Here is a 24,516-nt window from a genome sequence, read left to right on the forward strand (position 1 = left end):
CAGAAAACTTATCCCTTTTCCCAGAGATCTTGGGGAAGGACCTGGCTGCTTCCTAGAGCATTGCTGCCACATTCAGGCTTTTTCCATTTGAAACACTGCAGGCCAATGGTTTTCAGGAATCAGCCGTTGAGATTAAACTGACGACTGGAATCTACACCATCAAAGCAGAATAATCTTCAAAGCTGCAAAGCACCAGGGGCCGTTCATGGGGTCGGGAAGTTCCAGGGCCCTGCCTTGCTGCAGAGAAACATACAACGTATGATAGACTTAGTCCTGTCCTGGTTCTCAGCTGACTTGAGACAAGAAGAAAAGGAAGAGACAGACCAGGTAGAGACAGTGAACCTGGATCGTGACATTTCCTATGATATAGAAAAGGCTTCCAACAGCCTTGGGTGGCCATATATCCAGAAACATGGTTCAAGGATGGAAATCAGAGCCTGGCAAGAGAGATAAGAGATTAATCCAAAATTTGGAGGTCTGATAGCCACCTCCTGTGCCAGGGGTAGAGAGGTATAGGAGTCTGGCAGGACCAGCTTGAGAGCAGCGATGGGCGGTGGCTCAGACATAAAAGTGCCATGGCTTAGACATGAATCGAACAAAGCTCACTGACTCATGGAATGTCTTATTTCAAACTCAATCCTAGAGCCTGGGTGGAAACTGTCTGTGAGTACATGGTCCACTTCTGCGGATTAAATCTCTTGGTCTACACAGGGTGTGTGCAACAAAGATTGTGGACACTACCTGGGGAACCGGGTGGAGTTTCATCCCCTTTGGAATGGGAGCATTCACAGGCTACATCCAGAGCAGAGCCGAATTTCTGTTCATCCGATGGGAACGTGCCATCCTTGCAAGGCTGGTAGCAGTCACGCCCTTCTCGGCCAATGGAAGGAGTCAAAACACATTCATTCAGCATGTCCTGGAGGACTTCCTTCTTTTCAGCTTCCGGAAGCTTCATGCTGTGCCAGGTGGGGCAAGAACGACACAAGAGGAAACCAGGAGGATCAGACACCATGGCTTGCTACCTAGCTGGTGTTGATGGGAGGCAAGGGAGTGGTCGCAGAAAGGAAAGGGACCATAGCCTTGAGAGAGAAAAGGTTATCCTACAAGAGGCAGAGTGTGGCCAGGAAGGGGTGGGAGAGAAGCAACAACAGATAGATCCTCAGTCCACTGGCCACATAACGAGCAATGAGGAATGAGACTCGACCATCCCAGTATGGTACAGTCACGAGACGAAGGACAAATGGGAGTCCATGCCAGGGGCAACCGCCACGTGCCTGAGTCATGTTGAATTTAACATAGACTGATCAAGCGGTTACAGTCTTGAGTCACTGTGCACTGCAGAAAATTGTGCCCTCCAGGCACTTTTCTATTAATAGTGTCACATGACACCCCAACCTTTTGGTTTTGGTTAGGTAATTCCGTGTTAATTTTGCCAGCTGTCTGTCTCTCAGTTCCTCTGCTGGTTACCTTCCTACCAGGGACCTTTGAGAACTGTGTAGAGATGCGTCTCCTCCTGGTGTTCATTTACAGGACAGAACGGGTATTTTGTGCGTACGGGGAATCCTAAGGCTGCTGAGTTCATCTGGGGCTCCCCCAGACAAGCAGCCCCGTGACAGCAGACAACCGAGGGAACAGGGCCATTTGCCGCTGAGGGAATTCAGTCACTACCATCTGCAGCTCTGCTGATCCCTGCATCTGCCACCTGGACTCTTGTGACCTCACCTACTGTTCTTTCTGAGTCCCTATCCTTTTTCACCCACACATTACCGGGTCCCCAGTATTCATTGTTACCTGGTGGTGAGGGATTCTTCTGCTTGTTCATCCTCCTCCTCCTCCTCCTCCTCCTCCTCCTCATCATCATCATCTTCTGCAAAGAAATTCAGAAATCTCCCATGATGTGGAGCTCCCACATCACCACTATAAACACAGGGGCTTATATGCCTTAGCAACGTAATTATCTACGCATGACTAACTCTTGTTCTGAAGCTCCAGGGCACTGCCCTGGAGAACTGTTGCGGTATGGATTTCAGATCCAGCAGGGAGTGTCTCTGATTCGGGGGCTCACCATGACTGAGACTGGGCAAAAGTTTAAACTGTCTCTTGTCCAGATCCGTGGATGCCTGTCCAGTTTCAATCTGATTTCAGCGAACAGTGTCTTGCAGGTACCACAGTCATGCAACAGGCGCAGGCCCTGTGTGCTCCCAGTGCTCACGTAGAGTCTCCTCCTTGCCCCGAGGACAGCACAATCACCCGGTCCCAAGTCCCTCCACATGTGGACTCATGGGTCCCCAAGTGGATGTCGGTGTTATGGACGGGCCGTCTGTATGAAGAGTGTTTCAGTCTAAACGACGTTCCATCTCCAAGGCCTACTACATCCAATACCTCATTCCCCTCCACAAAGTCAGGGGCTTTATTTTTCCTGAAGTGCATTCGTGAACTTTCCGCATGTGATCACCACAGCTATGACAGGTTACTTGATAGACAGTTGAGGAGACAGTTATGGAGAAAGCGAAGATCACTCTCTCGCCCACAGTCAATAAAGACAGCTCCTGGGCGGGAGCCTGGAACTTCCCGCTTAGCTCAGGACTCCCTGCACTCGAACAAGCTGCCTCCTTCCTCGTCCTCCCTTCTGGGCTCTGACACTGGTGGAGGCTGCCTCCTGCCCTAAAGGCAGTTCCCTCGGGGAGGACACAGATGGGTGGAGCACCGTGACCTCCACCCTGTGCACTTCTCCTCTCCTTTCCCACCTGCTAGTCCGGGTCCTCTGGTGGCCCCATGTGTCACATGGAAACCAAGACAGCGGCTGCCAACAATGTGAGGGGAGGCGGGAGATGTCTGGGGAGCCCAGGACCTCGGAGCAGCTCAGTGCACACAGGGCCTGTGGCCGCCTTACCGGGGCTGAGCTGGCGGGCAAGGCACTCTGCCAGCCTGTGTCCCTCGGCCACTTGCTCCTGGATGCCCTGGCCTTGGGAACGCTCGGGGTCATCGTGGGTGAGGAGGTCCTTGAGGTGCTGATCGACTGGCTCAGAAACTTCTCTCCCTTCCTGTAACTTCTGCCACAACTGGGTCAGCTCTTCAGCCTGAGCTTTAATCAGGATATGATATTGCCTAAGGTGGGACATAGAGAAAATTTTAAAACACAGAGTTGAATAGATTCTCTGAGAGCTTTCACGGACGTTTCTGTGATTTTCCGCAAGGAGCCCTCAAGGCCACGTTCTGGCACGTGTGTGGGGCCCTGCCTGTGACACAGAAAGAAGAAGGTAAAACAAGGCTCCTCTGTGTCGGGGAGTCTCCTTGACCTCCTCTGCAGCTCCTTCTTCTGTAAACAAAGCCAGGTGTCTTCCTCAACACCCGTCAGAGAGATGTCCCTTCAGGCCCTCCCTGCGGCACAGCCATTTCCTGTGAACCTACACGGTGTGCATCGTGCTGTGCATGGACCCAGCGCCAGCCACAGAAATGTGGACAGGACAGCTGGTGTGGACTACACAGGTCAGGAGAGCGGCAGGGTCAAGAGGACAGCATTGTCTGAAGGAAAACATGACCGACAAGCTGTCATCCCTCAGGAGGTGACTGTGTTACAGGCAAATGAGGTGGTGATCTCACAACAGTGTGAATGTGGCCAATGCCACAAATTGTTCACTTGAATTTGGTGACTTTCGGCTCAATAAATGATATTTATTTGACACAGAGTGAATGATACATGGAAGCCAATGAAAATGAAACACGACAGGCCAAAACCTCTGGGATGCAGCAAAGGCGATCATAAGAGGGAAGCATATAGCAATCCAGGCCTTCGTAAAAGAGGAAGAAAAGTCTCAAATACACAACCTAACTTTACACCTAGAGGAGCTGGAAAAAGAACAGCAAATGAAGCCCAAAACCAGCAGAAGAAGGGAAATGATAAAGATGAGATCAGAAGTCAATGATATGGAAATAAAATAAAACGGAACACATCAATGAAACCAAGAGCTGGTTCTTTGAATGAATTAACATTATCGGTAAGTCCCTAGCCAGCTTTATCAAAAGAAAAAGGAAAGGGCCCAAATAAATAAACTCAGGAGTGAAAGTGAAGCGACCACAACCAACACTGCAGAAATACACACAAAAAAGAAGACATTATTATGAGCAATTATATGCCAACAAATGGCCCAAATCTGGAAGAAAAGGACAAATCCCTAGAAACATATAAACTCCCCAAACTGCAATAGGAAGAAATAGAAAATTTGAACAGATACATAACAAGTTGAGAAATTGAATCAGCAATAAAAAAACACCCAACAAACAAGAGTCCAGGGCCAGATGGTTCCCCAGGGGAATTGCACCTGACATTAAAGAAGGGTCCGTACCTATTCTCCTGAAGCTGTTTGAAATAGAAATGGGGGGAAAACTTCCAAACTCATCCTACAAGGCCAGCATTAACTTGACCCCAAAACCATCCAAATCCCCACTAAAAAGGAGACTTGCAGACCAATCTCCCTGATGAACACGGATGCGAAAATTCTCCACAAGATACTAGCCACCCATACCCAACAATACATTAAAAGAATTATTCACGGGGTGCCTGGGTGGCTCAGTCGGTTGAGCGTCCAACTTCAGCTCAGGTCATGATCTCAAGGTTCGTGAGTTTGGGCCCCCATCGGGCTCTGTGCAGACAGTCCAGAGCCTGGAGCCTGCTTCGGATTCTGGGTCTCCCTCTCTCTCTGCCCCTCCCCCACCTGCGCTCTGTCTCCCTCTGCCTCTCAAACATAAAGAGAAAATTAAAACACAAAAAAACAACAAAGAATTATTCACCACAATCAGGGGGGGATTTATTCCTGGGCCGCAAGGTTTGTGTTAATATCTGCGCATCAACCAACCTGATACAGCACATGAATAAAAGAATGGATAAGAACCACATGATCCTCTCAATAGATGCAGGAAAAGTTTTTGACAAAATCCAGCATCCTTTCTTGAGAAAACCCTCAAGAAAGTAGGGATAGAAGGAACATACCTCAAGATCATATATACCGATTACAAAAGACCCACAGCTAACATCACCTCAGTGGGGAAAAACTGAGGTCCCTAAGGTCAGGAACACGACAGAAGGTCCACTCTCACCGCTCTTGTTGAACATAGCGTTGGAAGTCCTAGCCTCAGCAACCAGACAGCAAAAGAAATAAAAGGCATCCAAATCAGCAAGGAACAAGTCAAACTTTCACTCTTTGTAGACAACATGATACTCCACATGGAAAACCGGAAAGACTCCCCAAAACACTGCTAGAACTGATGCATGGATTCAGCAAATTCACTGGAATATGGTCAACGTACAGAAATTGCTTGCATTTCTGTATACCGATAATGAAGCAGCAGAAAGAGAAATCAAGGAACTGATCCCATTGACTAGGGTACTGAAAACCACAAAATACATGGGAATGAACCTACCAAAGAGGTAAAAGATTTGCTGTAACTATAAAAAGCTGTAAACTGTAGAAAACTTATGAAAGAAATTGAAGACACACACACAAAAATGGAAAAACAATCCATGCTCCTGGATCTGAGGAACAAATATTGTTAAAATGTCATCACTGGGGCGCCTGGGAGGCTCAGTCGGTTAAGCATATGACTTCAGCCCAGGTCATGGTCCCGCGCGTCGTGGGTTCGAGCCCCACGTCGGGCTCTGTGCTGACCGCTCAGAGCCTGGAGCCTGCTTCAAATTCTGGATCTCTCTCTCTCTCTCTCTGTCCCTCCCCTGTTTGCACTCTGTCTCTCTGTCTCCCAAGATAAAAGAAATACTAAAAAAAAAAAAAAAAATGTTTTTAATCTGAATACTACCCAAAGCAATCTACAGAGTCAATGCAATTCCTATCAAAAGAACACCAGCATTCTTCACAGAGCTAGAACAAGTAATCCTTACATTTCTGGACTTCAAGTCATATTATAAAGCTGTAATCATCAAGACAGTATGGTATCAGCACAAATACAGACACACAGAACCAGGGGACAGAAGAGAGAACTCAGAAATGGACCCACAAATCTATGGCCAAATAAGCTTCGACAACACATGAAAGATTATTCAATGGAAAAAAGACGGTCTCTTCGGCAAATGGGGTTGGAAAAACTGGACAGAGACGTGTGGAAGAATGAACCTGGAGAACGTTCTTACACCGTACACAAAAATAAACTCAAAATGGATGAAAGACTTAAATGTAGGACAGGAAACCATCAAAATCCTGCAGGAGAAGACAGGTGGCAACCTCTTTGACCTTGGCCGCAGCAACTTCTTACTACACATGTCTCCTGAGGCAAACATGAACCACTGGGATCTCATCAAGATGAAAAGCTTCAACAAACAACAAACTCAAAGGCAATCGAAGCGATGGGAGAAAATATTTACAAACAACATATCGGATAAAGAGTCAGTATTCAATATGTATAAAACAACCTTGATCAAACTCAAAACTCAACACCCAAGAAGCAAATGATCCCGTAAAGAATTGGGCAAAAGACAGAAACAGACACTTCTCCAAAGAAGACATCCAGATGGTAACAGACACACGAAAACTTGCTCAACATCATTCATCATCAGGGAAAAGGAAAAACCACAATGAGATACCACTCCTATCTGTCAGAATGGCTAAAATGAATAACAGATGGTGAGGATGTGGAGAAAGGGGACCACTTTGGCACTTTTGCTGGTAGAAATGCAAACTGGTGCAGCCACTCTGGAAAACAGTGCGGAAGTTCCTCAAGAAATTTAGAGAAGAGCTACCCTACAATCCGGCAATGGCACTACTAGGTAGTTATCCAAAGGACTCAAAAATGCTGATTCGAAGGGGCACCTGCACCCCAATGTTATAGTACTGTTATCAACAATAGCCAAAGGATGGAAAGAGCCCAGATGTCCATCGACGGATGAATGGATTGAGAAGACATGGTACATAAATTGATACAACGGAACATTACTTGGTGATGAAAAAGAATGGATCTGCCCTTTGCAACACTGTGGATGGAACTAGAGTGTATTATGCTAAGCCGAATAAGTCAATCAGAGAAAGATAAAGATCACATGATTTCACTCATATGTGGAATTTAAGACACAAACCAGATGCACCAGGGGAAAGGAAGGAAAATTAAGATAAAAACAGAGACAGAAGCAAACCATTAGAGAGAGACATTTAAATGCAAAGAATAACCTGAGACTTGCTGGAGGGGTTTTGGGTGGGAGATGGGCTAAATGGGTGATGGGCATTAGGGGGGCAGTTTTCGGGATGAGCACCGGGTGTCATTTGTAAGAGATGATACCCTAAAATCTCCTGCGGAAACCATTTATACACTATATGCGAACTCATTTGGATTTAAATAAATTAAAAAAAAAAAATACAAACATTGAGCGAGGCCCCGAATAATTGGAGTCCGCAATACACCAGATACTGCTGTCTTCACTGTTTGACAGATGTGTGTGTGCACCTGTGTGCCAGGCAAGTTTCTGCCCTTCTCCTGGCCCAGACCTGTCGCTGACAAGAGTCAGAGATGCCTACGGCCTCCCACCAGCCACGGAGCCCTCCTTACCTGAGCTTCTCGGTCAAGGTCTCTGCCAACTTCCCCTGCTTACGCTGCAGCGTCTCCCCCAGCACGGATTCGATGATGTCTTTCAACTCTTCACACTCTGAGAACACAGACACCGGCCTCAGTGGACAAGCTACACGTGCCGCTGTGCTCGCTGCCTCCAGGGAGGGGGGCGGGGTGTACCCCAGGACAATGTAACCCCAGCATCGGGCTCTGCGCACCTCATTCCTCAGCCCCCCAGCTACACGGTATTTGATACCTCCCTGTTTTAGAGCTGAGGGAAGAGCAGCTCCAAGGCGTGGACAGGAACTAGACAAGGTGAATGACTGGGATTTGGCAGAATCAGAATCCACATCCCCTGACACTCACCCTGATCATGGCCACTCACCTGAGCTGGCAGCCTCTTAGGTAGGACACTAAGCAGGGACATGAAGTGAGGCCCTTAGGACCACAGGACTGACTCATGGTTCCCTTGAGTTGGATAATGAGCACATATCTCAAAGGCAAAAAGTTCACCCGTATACTCTTGTGTGCACTATAATGCGTAAAACCAGAAGGACCTGAAAGCGATACGGCCAAACACTAACAAAACTTGTGGTATCAGAAGCAGCAGACGGGGGGGGGGCACCTGAGTGGCTCAGTCTGGCGAGCTTCGCCTTGGGCTCGGGTCATGACCTCGTGGTTCGTGAGTGCAAGCCCCCGCAGCAGGCTCACTGCTCTCAGTGCAGAGCCCACTTCTCGGATCCCGTGTCCCTCTCTCACTGCCCGTCCCCTCCACTCAAAGCAGCAGGTACTATGACAGCAGCAGGATCACAGAGGAGGAATGTGAGGCACAGAAATCGGGGCAGGGCAGCATGGCGGGGAGCACAGGAAGACTGGCCCAGAGCCAGACTGTGTTCCCTCCACCCCAAGCTCCTGGGTGATGCCTTCCTTCGTCGTCTTCACAAGTGGTTTCCCGCACTTGTGTCACGGTTATCAGGAAAGATGCAAAGAAAACTTTGCTTGTCCTTACCCCAAAGCTCATCATCTCTTCACCTTGCTAAAGAGCCGCTTCCAACATTACTTTTCTCCCCATCAGTCATTTGTAATCCCACCTCTCCTTGTTTTATGGAAAACTCTTGGTAAGGAAACGGCAACAGTTCGGGCTCAGAGTCGTCAGGATTCCTTCCCATCGCCCCGCTGCACACATGCCCCTAACTCAGGATTCCTCCCGCCATGGCAGCCCCCTCTGAATGAACAGGCAGCTGGCCTCCCCATTCCAGGCTGACCGTGGGGGAGGGCCAGCTCCACACACTGGCTTGGGCGGTCACCGGGGCTGTGGTCTCCCCCGCTCACCCTCATTCTCACCGGGCCACTTGACTCCTGGCCAGGCCTGGCCCTGCTGGCCGTCCTGCATCCTTGAAGGTTCCCCAGCTCAGGGAGAGACACAGGAGGGAGCACAGATTGTCTGATGGGCCTTGAAATGCCCTCTACCTCGCCACAGGGTGTCAATGGCTACCGAGGACTCAGGAAGCAGAGCCTGTGCCCACGAAGCACAGCTTCCCTCTCATCAGGGGAGTCACTGTCTGGACGGCATTCCTCATGGATACCGCAGTTTCAGGGAAAGCAGACCCATCTTCCAGCTCCTTGCAAGCTGGCCGTGTCTCCTTGTCCCCGCCCGCGCCCCGTGTGCACCATCAGCAAGTTTCCCCAGTGAAACAGCTCGCTGCTTTGCCATTGGAACCTCAGAGAAGTGGGACGTGATGGAGTTCATTAGTCCGAGACACGAAGGCCAACAGTGATGCAGGATGTGACACACACACACACACACAGGACCCTGAGAGGACCAGGCATTTCTGGGTCTGCGTCAGGAATCAATCACTAGAAAGTTAACTGTAACCCCACCCTGTACAGCACTGCAAACCAACCTGGAGAAACTGCTAGTCTCGTTTTCCCCATTCTTCCCATCCTCGGCAAAATGAGGGTAAGACACCCACTTCCACTGGGTCCTCCGGGAGCTTTAGTCTGTTAAGCTTCCAACTCTTGATTTCGGCTCAGATCATGATCTCACATTCCTGAGATCGAGCCCCACGTCAGCCTCTGTGCTGACAGCACCGAGCCTGCTTGGCATCCTCTATCTCCCTCTCTCTCTGCTCCACCCCGACTAACACTGTCTCTCTCAAAACCAACAAACATACATTAAGAAATACCCACTGCTACTTTTCCTGGATTGTGGTCACAATGGAATTGATCGTGACGATGGAAATAGAGAAGACAAAGTCCGGAGAGGGCTTTCGTTTTCTCTCCACACAAAGCCAATTCCTGTCTCCAGGAATACAGACAGTCATCACTTTGGTGACCCTGACCTTGTAGGACTTACTATATTTCTGCAGCTGGTTGGCCAGGGAGTAGGCAGTAGCTTCGGATACAAGGAATTTCTCTCTGAGGTCTCGGAAGTCCTGCTGGCTTGCTTCCAGCTTGGATTGAAGCTCCTGGTTGAGTTCCAGGAGGCTCATTTCTGTCCCTGGATCAGACACCGGGTCAAGAGGTGCTGCCATGGTGACATGTGGCAGAAGAGGTAGAGCTGGGGACTGGGGAGAAGAAACCAAACACATGACGGGTTAAAAACAAGTGAAATCAAGTAGGTTCAATCAGGACTGAGGGGCGAGGATACAGCAATTCTTTACTTACTACTGGGAACAACTTGAACAACACCCCACAGCACTGGAGAGTCAGCAGCTACAAAAAGAAGGTTCGAGATGCCAGAGTCGAGAGCCCGAGGCACTGCCTGTAGCTCAGACTCCAACCGGAATGACAGACCGAGCACCTGGCACGCCAGGTGATGGTCTGCAGTTGCAATAACAGAATTGGAACGCGGGGATGTCATGGAACCTTGGGAGCCATTGCCTTCCAGGTGCCAAGGCTACGCAGATACCCAAGGCTGCCTAGTCTCCCCTGAAGGTCACCACTGATGGGGACCACCCCTCAGCGGCCACTCTCAGTAGTTGTCTACCCTTGTGCTAATACCACAGATCCCATATCTCTCTCTGTCTGTCTCTGTTTTAAGTTTATTTATTTATTTTGAGAGAAAGCACGAGCACGTGAGCGGGATGGGGTGGAGGGAGTGGGAGAGAGAGAGAATCCCAAGCAGACTCTGTGCTATCTGCACAGTACCGTACGGGAGCCTTGATCTCATGAACCGTGAGATCATGACCTGAGCCAAAATCAAGAATCAGACACTCAACCCAATGAGCCATCCAGGTGCCACAGACCCCATCTCTTTCCAAACACATCTCAGCATCGTTCTCACTGTTCATTCTTGTGTGTGCATAAAAACATCAAGGCAGAAATAGTTTCCCAAGTTTTACTAAAGGGCTGTCATCAAGCCACCCCACTTCTCTTTAAGGTCAAACAGACCTTCAGGCTTTTCCAGTGAGTGAAACATTCCAAAGTCTTAGACTGTCATGATGTTCTTCTCTGGATCTCTCTAGTTTGTCCTCTATCCATTAAAAAGTGTAAGACAGGAGGCAGAGTATAATACTAAGTGAATAAATATTTACTTGAGAAAAATGTTTTGTCCCAACTCTCACTGTTCTTCTGGCTGTTTTCCTGTGTTATGAGGCTTTCTTATCCCCTCTTGGGGCACCATTTTGGCTTCCCATTAAACTGATGTTGGATATCCCTATATCCTCGACTCCTTCTCTACGTGTGAGTTGTTTTTTTGTTGTTTTTATAATGTCACTAAACAACCATATTTCATGCTTGTCACTTACGGATTTCATGTGTCTCTCACAAGATCTCTTTCGAACTGTCAAAATGTTAATTTATACGTATGTCCTTGAATACATGTAGTGACCACCTACTTTGGAAACATCTATAAACTTGATGCTATTTGATTACGTTCATTTGGCCTACCTTCATATTTAATAGAACGGAGGTTAACAAACCCTCTGTTTGCTCTCTATTACTTAAGAGTCTGTTTCATGGTTTGCCTCTCTCTTTACCAACCGCCCATCGTTCATCTATTGGGTTTCTTAAATTCCACAGATGAGTGAAATCATATGATACGTGTCCTTCTCTGGCTGACTGACTTCACTTAGCATAATACACTCTCGCTCCATCCACGTCATTGCTAGAACTGATACACAAATTCAGTAAAGTCCCAGGACACAAAATCAACATACAGAAATCTCTTGCGTTCCCACACATCAATAATGAAGCACCACAAAGAAAAATCGAGGAGTTGAAACCATGTACAATTGCACCTAAAACCGTAAGATACTTAGGAATGAACCCAACCAAAGACGTAAAAGATCTGCACTCTGAAAACTAGAGAACCCTTACGAAAGGCACTGAAGAGGGCAGAAAGAAATGGAAAAACTTCCCGTGCTCATGGATTAGAAGAACAGATATCGTTAAAATGTTGATACTAACAAAAGCAATCCACACACTGACTGCAATCCCTATCAAAATACCACCAACCTTTTCCACAGAGCTACAACAAGCAATCCTCAACTTTGTATGCAACCAGAAAAGACCCCAAAGAGCCAAAGGAATCTTGGATGGCCTCGAAAGCCAACCTTGTACCCCACATCAAAGCGACTGACAGTACTTTTGCTGGAATACGTCTCAGTGTTTATTGCTCTAGAGTGACTTTCCTAAGGCAGCAACATGCCATTCTAATCTTATTTGAACTTGTCATTCTCACTCTCCTGTTTTTCATGAAATTATACTTTTTAGTGTTTGTTCTGTTGAATCGCTTTGGGTTTCTCCTCAAGACATTCTTATTGTGATGTTCACGTTCAATATTTGTTACCGATTTCCTGTCATTTGTTATTCTCTTTTCGGCTCGGTCATCTCTCTCTTTTTCAATTCTAACAGTTCTTTATTGGGGTCGAATTGACCTAGAGCAAAACGCACAAACCGCAAGCACACAGCTCAATGAATTTAACGTACGTATGCATCCTGTCACCACCCAGATCGAGATATAGAACACTTTCGTCCGTGGCGCAAAGTTCTCTTCTGCTCCTTGCCGGTCAATACCCATTTCCAAACACAAACACACTCTGAATTCTCACCCTAGACGACTTTTGCTTGTTCTTACACTTCATATAACTGCAATGATGTCGTATGTTCTCCTATGTTCTGTGTTCTCTCACTCGGTGTCTGGTTTTGAGATCTCGTCCTGATTAGCTGTGTGTCAGCCATTGGTGCTGATGCTGCCGAGAAATACTCTGCTTGGGGATTATAGCACAATTTGACTATCCGTGTTCCTGCTGGACAGATCTAGTTTTGGTTATCACACACAGAGTAAGGACAAATAATCATGTCCAAACTGTGTTTGTGCAGACACCCACTGGTTCCTCCCAGGTACACATCCTAGGAATAAAATGCTTGGGGAAAGCAGAGAAACTGACACAGACTTTTGCAAAGGCTTTGTCTCCTAGATTTCCGCCCAAAGATAGGCAGTCCCAGTTTCTCTACATTCCCACATACCTGGTATTCTTGGTCCTTTTGATTTTAGCCATTCTGCTAGCTGTTAGTGCTCGGTTTAGTTTTCGAATGCTCTTGGTCATTTGGGTATCTTCTTTTATGAAGCTCCTTTTGAGATCTTTTCCTCATCAATAAGCTCGGTTCTCTGTAATTTTCTTTGTGATGTGTGTAAGTTCCTTCTGTATTTTGGATAAGGTCGTTGCCATATATGAGGTATTGCAAGGAATTATTCCTGGACTGTGGATTGTGTTTTCACTGTGTATTTTATGATGACTTTTTAAATTTTACATATTTTGAGAGGGGGAGGGGCAGACAGAGAGGGAGAGGGTGTGTCTTTTCACTTTTTAAATAGTGATTTATGATCAACGAAGGATTTAATACTTTATGAAATCCAGGTTTTTATACTTTTTTTCTAAGTTCTTTATGTTGATAGAGAAAGTGAGTAGGGGAGGGGGAGGGAGAGAGATTCCCAGGCAGGCTCCACACTGTCAGTATGGAGCCCAATGCCCCCGGGGCTCAAACCCGTGAAGTGTGAGATCATGACCTGAGCCAGAATCCAGTGCCGGACGCGGACCTGACCAAGCCATCCAGGCACCCTTCCACATACATTTTAGAATTAGTTGGTAACTTCCCCCCAAAATGCCTACTCCAATAGGAATCAGGGTAATATTGATTTGGTATTCCAACAAGATTGGATCTTCTCATCTATGAAGGTGCTGTATACACTTTTATATGTATCTAGATCTCCTTTAATTTCTGTCAGCAATAGTTGTCTGGAGTCTTCCTTATATGTGTTCTTATGCATTTAATGATTGTGTGGATGTGAATCTCTATTGTGTTTATTGAGTTTAATTTTATTTTGTTTTTAAATTTCATTTTCTAAATGCTCACGGTTGGTATGGAGAAATACACTAGATTATCACACGAATGCTACCGGGGGATACTTTGGGTACGTTAGACGGCATTTTTAAAGTGTACCATGCGGGGTATGGGTGGCCCAGTTAGTTAAGCATCTGACTCTCTGGACTTTGTCTCAGGCCATGATCTCACGGCTAGTGATTCAAGCCCACACATCGGGTGCTGTGCTGACAGTGTGGAACCTGCTTGGGATTGTCTTGCTCTCCCTCTCTCTCTCCCCCTTCCCTGCTCAATCTCAGAATAAATAAATAAGCATTAAAAAAGTAAATAAGGCGTACAATTAAATGCACAGCAAAATCAAACTCCAGCTACCATCAAGACACGGCATTTCTTCCAGCTCACAACTTCCCTTGTGGCCCTTTGCAGTCCATCACTGTCTCCGCCTCAGCCCCAGGCACCCACTGACCCTACAGGTGGGTTTGCCTTTTTTAACAACTCTAGGTAGGTGGAACGCTTTGGTGCCTACATTCCTTGGTGCAGCATAAGGATTCTGAAATCCATCCATATTACTGCACGTATCGCCAGTTCGTGCTTTTTTATCGCTAAGTAGTATTCCTCCGAACGGCTACATCCTGTCGATTTATACAGTCACCTACTAGTGGCCTCTGTGTGGTCTCCAGGGTTTAGCCACTGTGAAGAAAGCGATGGGGAGTATTCATGTACAGATCGGTGTGTAAATACTTAGAAGTGAAATGGCTGTTCATGTGAGTGGTCAATGTTTAACTATGGTTCAGCCTCTCTACATGACTGGACCAGTTTTCATTCCCACAAGTGTTGGAAACTTCTAGTGACTTCACATCCTCACCACATATATTTCCGGTCTTCTTCATTTTAGCCCATGGCAATGGACGTGTAACGCTAACTCACGGTAGCATTAACTTGTGTTCCTCCTGATGACTGAGTGTGTTCTGGAAAACTGACCTCCGTGCTTTGGAGCCAAAATATACCACAAAGACAGAGTCTGAGATAAGGAGGAACACTAACAGCTTTCTTGCTTTCCCAGGCAAAAAGGACGACAGCAGGCTAAGGCCTTCAAAAACTGCCAGCTCCTGCCCCTGGAGGAAGGGGTCGGGGGTCTTATCGGGAAAATCAAGGTGTGGCCAGTAGCGACAGCAACTGTGTACATGCCGCTACCCTCCTTCCTCATGTCCTGGGGTGTACCTGCTTCCTGATACAGAAGGCTAAGAAGGGAGGAGGGGAGCTTTGCAGAAGACAAGAAAAAGGTTACTTAGTTTAAAATCGAACCTGGGGAAACATCACTGAAGCCATTTTCATTTTTCTTCAACTTTATGCCTTTAAGTGGTTTCCAGCGGAGCATCTTTTCAAGTGCTTTTTGGCCATGTGTATATCTTGTTTTGTGAGGTATTTCTTCTTCGAGACTTTTGACCAGGAGCGCCTGGGTGGCTCAGCTGGTTAAGTGTCCGACTGGTGATTTTGGTTCTGGTCATGCTCCCACAGTTCCTGAGATCGAGCCCCACTTCAGGGTTTGTGCTCACTGTGTGGAGCCTGCTTGGGATTCTGTCTCCCTCTCTCTCTGACCCTTGCCTGCTTGCTCTCTATAGCCCTCTCAGAATAGATAAAAATAAACTTAAAAGACTCTTGACCAATTCTCTTCTTGCACTGTCTTATCACACAAAATACGTGTCAGAACAGTACACTGAACACTACACAGCATTACCTTGAGAAATTAATGAACTAAACACATGGAGAGGTAAAATTTGCTGTGGATTGGAAGACCTCAATATGGTTTACATGTCAGTTCTTCCCAAATTGATCTACAGATCTGATACAAGGCCAATCAAAATTCCAGCAGACATGCTAGTAAACATTTCTAAGCTGATCCAACACTTCATATGGAAATGGAAAGGATCTTGAATTATCAAAGTGATTTTAAAAAGAAGAATGGTGGATGACTCAAGTGCCTATTCCAGAATGGCCATACGCATCTTTTACGCAATTTTGGAGTGATGTATCCTATTATTATTCAGTTGTAAGAGTTTCTGTACGTTCTCACTGAAGCTTGGAAGTTGCTCTACTCCCTTTGTACGTGAAGTACATGTCCTTGTTCTAAAATTGGGCCAATATTTATATTAGTTTTTATGTGGCGAGAGAATATGGAAGACCAGAAAGCATTTAACTTACCAGAGCAGAAGACAGATCATCACTGGTCATTATGGAGAGGATGACCCTATGAGATTTAGTGAGGTTGCCTCCGTTTCCCCAGCTGGCCAAGGCATAGTGGGTAGTAGCCGCAGATGCCAGCCGTTTCCTCTGAAGACCTTGGCAGTATTGACTGGTTGAAGCCACCATGGACCCCGGGTGTCAGTCGTGTCCTAAAAGGCTGAAATGTGGCTGAGGCTCCAGGGCTGTTGGGCCAAGGCAGGTCACCCAGCTGTTGGAAAACACACAGGCAGACCAGGACAATCACCGAGGTCATCGCCAAGTAGCTTTGGCCATTTCTTCCAAGGAACCCACCAGCACTACACTTCTCATGACGTCCTGTTTCCAGACTGAGATCCCCAGGACAGTTGGGAGAATGTGTTATTCACCACTGTATTCGGGGTTCCTAGCACTGAGCCAAGCACTGAGGAGGCCCTCAGGGACTTCCTTTCACTGATCAAATACAAGTTGCTGCCAATCTCTGACCATCTCATCTCCATTCCACTCACAAATGTCTAGTCAGGAGTCCCCTGCTTTCTCCCAAGAGGTAGCAAATCCCCTCCTTCATAGAGGAACCTGCCCTACCCTCTCCATGTCCCAGGACACTGCCCTGTGGTGAGCTCTGATGAAGACGGGGATTCTCCTCGGGGATTCCTCTCAATGGCTCACTCTGTCATGGGGAAGAGATGTCCTGGGCCTGGCCCCCACTCCAATCCTCTGCTCTGTCACAACACCCCAGGTTAGGAGAGCTACCACATTGTGTTTGCATCGTTCTCCCACTGCTTTGTCTTCCTCGGGAAATTGTATTGATTTCCAAGTTCTGAACACAGCCTCAGAAAATGAAGCAGTCAACCAATAGTCAAGAAAATCACTGGTCAACAGATATTATGTGTAAAGCCTTCCACATTCCTGACCAGAAATTCAGAAGAATATTATTAGTATTACGACTTCAGATGCAAGGGTCCCCTGCCCTGGCCCCTCCTCGCCTTAGGGCAAAACGATTTGTGGTAAGAGTGAACATCTCCAAATGTGATCCAAACGCATTGATCCCTCCAAACCCACACTTCCTTGGAGGCCATCCACTGTCAGGGCAGCTCCAACGTCAAAGCTCGGGGACTAGGGCAGAGCCTCATGGTCACACCATCCTACCCTTAGAAACGGTGCTTCCCGGCAGTGCAAACCAACCCCCGTCCTTCCTGTGGGGCTCCCTGGCAGGTGCACCATTCATTGTGGAGTGCGTTACACCCCCAGTCCTCACTGCTCGCCTCAGGCTGCTCCTTGCAGGGTTGGATGCTACTGTACGCGTTCCTCAGTTTCTCCAGATTGTTCTGAGCTCCACTTGCCCGTATTCTCAGGTCCTTGGGCAGCCACCGTTCCACCATTACCTTGTCCTTCTCTGGGTCATTCTCATGCTCCACACCTGCTGATTTTCTGTCTTCCATCGGCTCCCTCGGTCCTCTGTTTCCAGTGTGGGCTCAGCCGGGCTCCTGCAGGAGACACACAGACAAGGGACCAAGTCAGGTCTCAGCCACAGTCCTCAGGACACGTTTAACAGGCACCTCAGTCCCTCGTGCTCTCAGAGAGACTGAGCGGCAAGGGACTTTGGAGAAGTTGAATGACAACCTTATCTTACAGACAAGGAAACTGAGGCCCAGAGAGATGAGGAGATTTTCCCAAACTCCCTCATCGCTTGATGGCAGCACACACACCAACAGGTGTCTTGGTCGCAAGCTTCCCTTGGACTCTCCTATCACACCCTCCAGGAACCCACATCTGAATTTCAGAGGACACTGATCAAACATCAGTACCCACCCTGCCCCCGTTAAAACAAAAATGTTGCAAGGAACTTTCCTGGGACACTTCCTTGTCATACTTCTACAGTCCTATTGTTTATATTCATTTGATTTTCAAGCCTGCCTCACACAATGGGCCCAAGGTACTCAACAATTTGGTAAAATTCATCACAGCAGAAATTAAAATGTATTGATGTGGTTATCTATAAGACACCGATCTCCTGGGCTGGAAAATCATCTTCCTGACAGCGGGCGCTCTGCCTGCCCTGTTCATCCCGTCTCCGCAGCGCCTCCATTAAGAGCCTGCCAGGGAAAACGTTCAGTAAATACTTGTCAAGCAGATAAATAACAGTTATCAGGAACAACTGCCTTTTACCGATCTCTAGTCCCAACCACGTTTCCAAACAAACCCTATCCCAGATCTGTGACAAAGCAATAAAAGCACAGCATTAAAAAAACATTCCAGGATTCTAAAACCAGCTTTACCACATGTCACATACACTTTGGTGGATGATTTTATTATCTTTTAGAGCACCTTTTCCTCATGTAAAATAGAGAACATATACTGTAAATAGAAGGCAGCATGAACCATTGGGGTGTTGGATGTGAAATGTGACATCGTGCAGCAGACAGAGCTCCAGTCCCTGGGCACCAGCTTTGGGGCTGAAGGTCACCTACATCAGAGTCACTGTGGTGCCTGTTCAAATCCCATGGGGATAAGAAGCTGCATCTCAGACAAAAATTCCAAGGAGATTCCCAGGTAAGGAAGAAGCCCATTAGTAAACAATGAGCATAGGATGCAGACTCTGAAAGCCCCAGTGCTCACCAGACTGATTCAGCTTTGAGATCAAGTCCCTCGTTCAAGATGGCTTTCAATGGGAAATGGGGACATTTCTGGGAAGTGGGTCCTGCTTCCGTGATCTGGGCTTTTAGCACCTCCACTGCCCTATAGTTTCTTCCTCTGTTCCATTCACTGGGGGATGTCATCCCTCATGGAGGTCATTTCTTCATGAAGACCTCTGTCCTTTTATTCTCTTCCTGGAGTAGGAGATGGCAGAGATCAGTTCTGGGACTCCAAAGATCTAGGCTCCTCCTAAGCCATCTGGGTATGTGGAAACAATCATGACAGATGGAAATCAGATCAGGGAAGAGGACCCCAGAGGAGGGAGATGGTGAGGGTGGCTCCTCATGGGAGAGACAACCACAACAAGGTCACTGTCAGACCTGTTCAGGTGGGGGCAACATACTCATCAATTCTTCAAGCAGAGAAGCAGCCTCATCTGCCAGACTTCTGATCTGCAGGACTGGGAGATAACAAATGTTTGTTGTCAGAAACTACTGTTTTGTCATTTGTTAATATGCAGCAATGGGGAAGTTCGGATGCTTATTTCTAATCCGCTGAACCTTGTAATGTTTTGAAACTTGTGTGCTAATCTCTATAAAGAAAAAAGTATGAAAAAAACACAGTAGCAATCTGTTCCTCACTTTCACATGACTGCTCCCAAGCCCTTGTAACATCAGGGACACTGTGAAGGGCATTTCAAGTGCTGGAGAAATGTCTCTTTAATGTTGCCAAAGAAACATGGTAGAACCCTTAATTCTACATAATTATTTGTAAATCTATCAAATTTCTCCATCTTCTATGGAAGAGTTTTTTTCTAGCTTCTTGTTCTCTTGAGCTACCAGACAAGGTTTTATAGCAAGAACCACTTACCCGCACAGGCAAATCAATTCAAGGAGAGCAATGTAACAGCCACTGTATTATGTTCTCCCAAAGTCTTTTCAATGCAACCTCTCCTTTTGACTAGAAAGAAAGAAAAGATCTATTTTGTAAAGTCCTATTTTAATGAAAATGCAAACTTAAATGTCTCTGTTTTCCAATTTGTCTTTTGCTCAAGCTCAATCATGGAGGCCTAATTACTCAGGTTGAGTTCACACTTGGCTCCAACCTGGGCCCTCTGTCAACAGAAGTCAGGGAATCGCAATCTCACACCTCTTTGGTGAACCAGCCTCTCACCCTCAAAACCCAGAAGAATTTGTGAACCCAAAAGACAGGAGCTCTCATGAAGTAAGAGTGATATATGTGCACTAGTCTTGGCTCAGATTATCTGAGAAAAAAGAGCAGTCATAAAACAGGAAATTTTTTATTCTCTTTGCTCTTTGAAGAAGAGCAAAAAGAAAATCATTCTCTTTGCTCTTTGAAGGAGAGCAAAGAGAAAATCATGTTGATTTCTGCTTTTCTGGGATGTCAGGTAAGTGAGGCCAGTGACTGTGAACTCATTTGAGGAAATCTCTGAATAGGGGTTAATTGTTGGCAAAATAAATGGTAGGTACAAATGCTATCCAGTATCAGCAAGAGAGAGGAACAAAAAATACTTGAAATTATAGAGAATATGAATTCATAAATTTTCTGTGCAAGGCACTAGGGCAGGAATTAGAAAATTAGGTATGTACAAATATATTTCTAAATTTTTTTTAATGTTTATTTATTTTTGAGAGACAGAGAGACAGAGTGTAAGCAGGGGAGGGGCAGAGACAGAGGGAGAAACAGAACCGGAAGCAGGTTCCAGGCTCCAAGCTGTCAGCACAGACCCAAATGCGGGGCTCGAAACCAGGAAGCACAGGATCATCACCTGGACTGATGTCATAGCTAAAACGACTGAGCCACCCAGGTGCCCCTGTAAATGTATTTCTAAACTGAGCAATTCCATTCACAGAAATATATACTGGAAAAATATACAAGGGAGCATGAAGATGATAGAGGTAAGGACTGAGATATAGAGATAGAGATGTCCTCCACAGCATTGTTTGTAAGAGCAATCACGGGAACCACCTACATCTCCATCAACTGCAGAACAGTTATTTATGATGCTGTATCTGAACCTGAAATGGTCTGCACTTGTCCAAAAGAACGAGGCAGATGATAAAACTGCTGACAGCAGAGGACCGAGCAGAGCTAATACGTGCTGAGTATTTACTCCCTGCCAGGCACTGGGCTCAGTGCTTCACCTGCACCTCTCCTGTAACACCGGGGATGACTCATGTAGGAGAAACTCCCATTGGCCCCATTTTGAAATGAGACACTGAGCCACAGAAAAGAAAATTCAAGACACTCAGGCAAAGTCACACTGTAACTCAGCCAGGCTCGCTCCTACAGCTTGTGAGCCCAGAGTGCTCTCTTTCTTGACCTCTAGGTTAGGGATTTCCAGGGAGAAAGAACAAGGCCAGCCTCTGATGCCCTGAATGGCCCTGCTGACATCCCGGCCTGGCTGTTTTGTTCTCATGCTGGGAATAAACAGTCTCAGATACAGGATCTCAACCTCAAAGAGACTCTGAACCCTGAGACAATGAGACACTACAAGACTAGCTGATTATTCCAAGCAGGCCCCACAAACACCAGGTCACCGTGCAAACTACAACGCCCCAAACACCCTCCTCTTTTCGTAAGGAAATGACTGCTGACTCTCACTGCAGTCAAGAAGGGCCAGTGCACACTACCAGTGTTCGAGGTAGAGCAGACCCTGCTTCCTTCCAGCCTCCCCGCCATCAACCAACCACAGCCCTAATCCTGTCATGTGTGGTTCTTTCTACCACTCTCTTACTGAGACCGTGGGGTGTGATCTCTCTGGCTGCAATGAGTATAAACCCCCACCTGTTTCATGGGATGTACGTTTCTGCTGATTTGGCTGAAGAGAAATCCGAAATTTCTCCTAAGGTTACATTTCTCCTAAGATTATGCCAGGGGAGACAGGGAACAATTTTTCAGTCGTGGTGTGGCAGATTTCCCCAAGGTCGATGTACCTCCTCAAGGTAAGAGTGCTCACTGTACTTGATATTCTCTTATCTCTGCTCCTTTCCTAATATGGGAAATTAACATTTACTAAGGGATAGAGAGTTACGATATATGGGCTTTCTCCTGTGTGGGATTTAATGAGAGCTGTCATCATCCTGAACTTGTAGGGAACTGAGGACAAGGACCACAAGGTAGCAGGGAAAGGTGGCTCTGGGCTTTGGGAGTCACAAATGGGCACGCGCAAAAAGAACAATACGTGATTTTGGAAGACGTGTCAGCAAGAAATGTGGCCATAAAGGCCACTACGTATTTAATCCATGATCCACCAGTCGCTTTGCTCACAGAGTATCCCTGTTTATCTTGGCCATGATGAGTGTTTTAAGAACAGTCAGAGAATTGCATCAGAGCACATCCATCTGAAAAGGACACACATAAAATACTGCATTGCCAAATCAGACCCACCAAACCCACAAATCTTCTCTGGTATCAAGTTTGATGTACATTTTCGAGGATAAAATTAACTGTGTGAGGCACAAGCAAAGCAACAAGAAATCTCGGACAACCAACACTAACTGCAAGAAACTTCTTCCCACCTTAGGACGTGTTCTGGCCCCGAGTTAACATACGTGCTCTCTCAGTGCTGTGTGAAGTCGTCACTTGTACCCAATGAATCTGGTTGAAGTCGATGAACCTGGTAGAAGTCATCTGCTAGGCTGATACTCACATAACTGATGCGACAGTTTCCAGGAAACTAAGCTACATAAATCCACGGGCATATGTTTGAGTCCCTACAGGGTTCTGCTCACACGAGATCCCTGCCACTTACAGGCATGTCGTAGGTAAGGACTCTCCCTACAGTGTGTTTGCAAGAGGTTCCTCAGTCGATGTTTATGCGGAAAGTTGACTGGGGGTACCTTTCTTTCTCTCCAGGCCAGCGTCACTGAAGGAACTGAGCAACTGCAAGGAACCCAGTTCCTGTTCTTCTGTCCAAATTGTCTGGGTGGAGTTTTTAGGCTGAGCTTATAAATCAGCAGGAATCCAATTTTCTTCCTCTGAGAAGAGATACAATGGTTTCTCCCAGCATTGCTCATTGGGCAGTGCAAGTCTGCAGAGAGACAGAGAGAGAGAGCGAGAGCGAGAGCGAGAGAGATATCGCCAGGCATGTTACTTTAGCAATGCCATGGTCCTCCCACATTGTCCATCCCACTCATGACAATGCCTGGTTTAAGCATCCTCTCTCCATTTCCCTTTATTACCTGCTTAACCTACATCCTTCCCCCAGTGAGGGAGCCAGCTCAGAGGGTCTGCTTAACCTAGACTAGAGGTGGGGCCAAGGAGAAGTGTGCCTGTGGCTAGAATGGGCTGCCTTCAGAGGGAGCCATAACGTGACTACAAGCAATTAGAAACCAGCCTAAAATACCGTTAGGAATAAGCAGGGCCAAACGCAATGGTATGGATTTTATATTTTGTATTGATAGCAACTTTCTTGTACAAATACATTTAGACTTACTCACGGGAGCAGGGCGTCAGACAAAATGAAAGAAAACTGTGTCAAGTGTGAAAGATACTAAGTTACCAAAGTAACATTGAGTTGTAGAATTGGTTTTTATCCTTTAGCCCCTCATTTCCACACTCAGAACCTAGAAAACTTTCTTCACTGCCCATGGAATTCAGTGTGGACACAACAATTTAAACTATTAACCCAAACTGTCCATTTTTTTTTTCCCATAAACCTTGTTGAATACCAGGTATTCAAATGCCCACTCCCATGTTCAGTGAGACTAGTGAGGGCGGTAAGTAATGTGGTATATCCAGGGAATATTCTGTTTCTTGGCCTACTTCTGTACTCCGCGTGTCAACTGTTGTCCGCCAGGGGACCTCTGGCCACACACGGGAAACCCAACCAACTTAAAAGTGTAGGGTCTCTGCGTTGATCTTGAGGAATGTCAGTCAACATGTAAGATTCTCTCAGGGCTCAGAATGGCTCTGCAAGAACAAAGGTAGTTGCCCCATCCTTTCCTCAGGGAGAGTACCTCCAGATTTCCTGATTCAGGCACCTTATGACGGCCAAGCACATACCACGATTTCCACGTTAGGCAAAATGTTTACAGATGTGTGAAATGCCTTCCATATGCTCCAATCCCTGTGTGCATGTTTCCTGAGTTCCTGTTGTGTGAGAGTCCCCTTTCCCCCAACCCACGGGGACGCTGTGGGAACCCAACCAAATCCCCCTGTGATTCTTTTTGTCTTTTCCATATAATCCCCTCCTTTCAGAGTGTTTTTCTTTTTCTTTTTCTTTTTTTTTTTTAATGGTTCTTGTTTATTTTTTGAAAGAGAGAGTGTGCGCAGTGCAGAGAGGGAGACACATGATGCAAAGCAGGCTCCAGGCTCAGAGCTGTCAGCCCAGAGCAGGAGGTGGGTCTTAAACTCAGGAACCCTGAGATCATGACCTGGGCCAAAGTTGGACGCTCAACCACTCAGCTACCCAGGCAGCCCTGGAGTGATTTTCTTTTTTCTTTTTTTTCCCCAAAGACACCTCTGAGTAGCACTGGCCTTAGGCCCCTGTGAGCTCCCTTGTACTTGCTGGCAGGAAATGGGGAGGTCAGGCAATGGTTGACCACTGCAGCCCCACTTCCCTCCCCTCCTGCAGAGAAAGCACTGAGGCCATCACTAAGAAATGCGAACCCGTGGGGCGCCTAGGAGGCTCCGTCGGTGAAGCATCTGACTTGGGCTCAAGCTCATAACCCAGCTCAGGTCAGGTCCTGAGCTCCCACTTCCAGTCCTGGTGCCTCAGGTGTGGCGAGAGCTCAGAGCCCCCCCGCCGTTTTTTAAAAA

The 24,516-nt window shown here is 46.8% G+C and overlaps 1 long non-coding RNA gene and 1 pseudogene across 1 annotated transcript; both read right to left on the minus strand.

The window, feature by feature from the left end:
* The window catches only part of LOC128774110 (neuroblastoma breakpoint family member 6-like), a 30,354-nt pseudogene extending 13,982 nt beyond the window's left edge, over positions 1-16,372 (minus strand).
* A 987-nt stretch (positions 16,373-17,359) lies between these two features.
* Positions 17,360-20,125, minus strand: LOC128774113 (uncharacterized). Its single transcript, XR_008418530.1, has 3 exons — positions 19,603-20,125; positions 19,136-19,192; positions 17,360-17,582 (listed from the first exon to the last, which is right to left on the minus strand). It is a non-coding gene; the product is annotated as an uncharacterized LOC128774113 (long non-coding RNA).
* Between the last annotated feature and the right edge of the window lie 4,391 nt (positions 20,126-24,516).

The sequence above is a fragment of the Panthera pardus genome, unplaced genomic scaffold (assembly GCF_024362965.1).
Source record: "Panthera pardus isolate Hobbes unplaced genomic scaffold, ASM2436296v1 HiC_scaffold_294, whole genome shotgun sequence".
In the NCBI taxonomy this organism is placed as follows: Eukaryota; Metazoa; Chordata; class Mammalia; order Carnivora; family Felidae; genus Panthera; species Panthera pardus.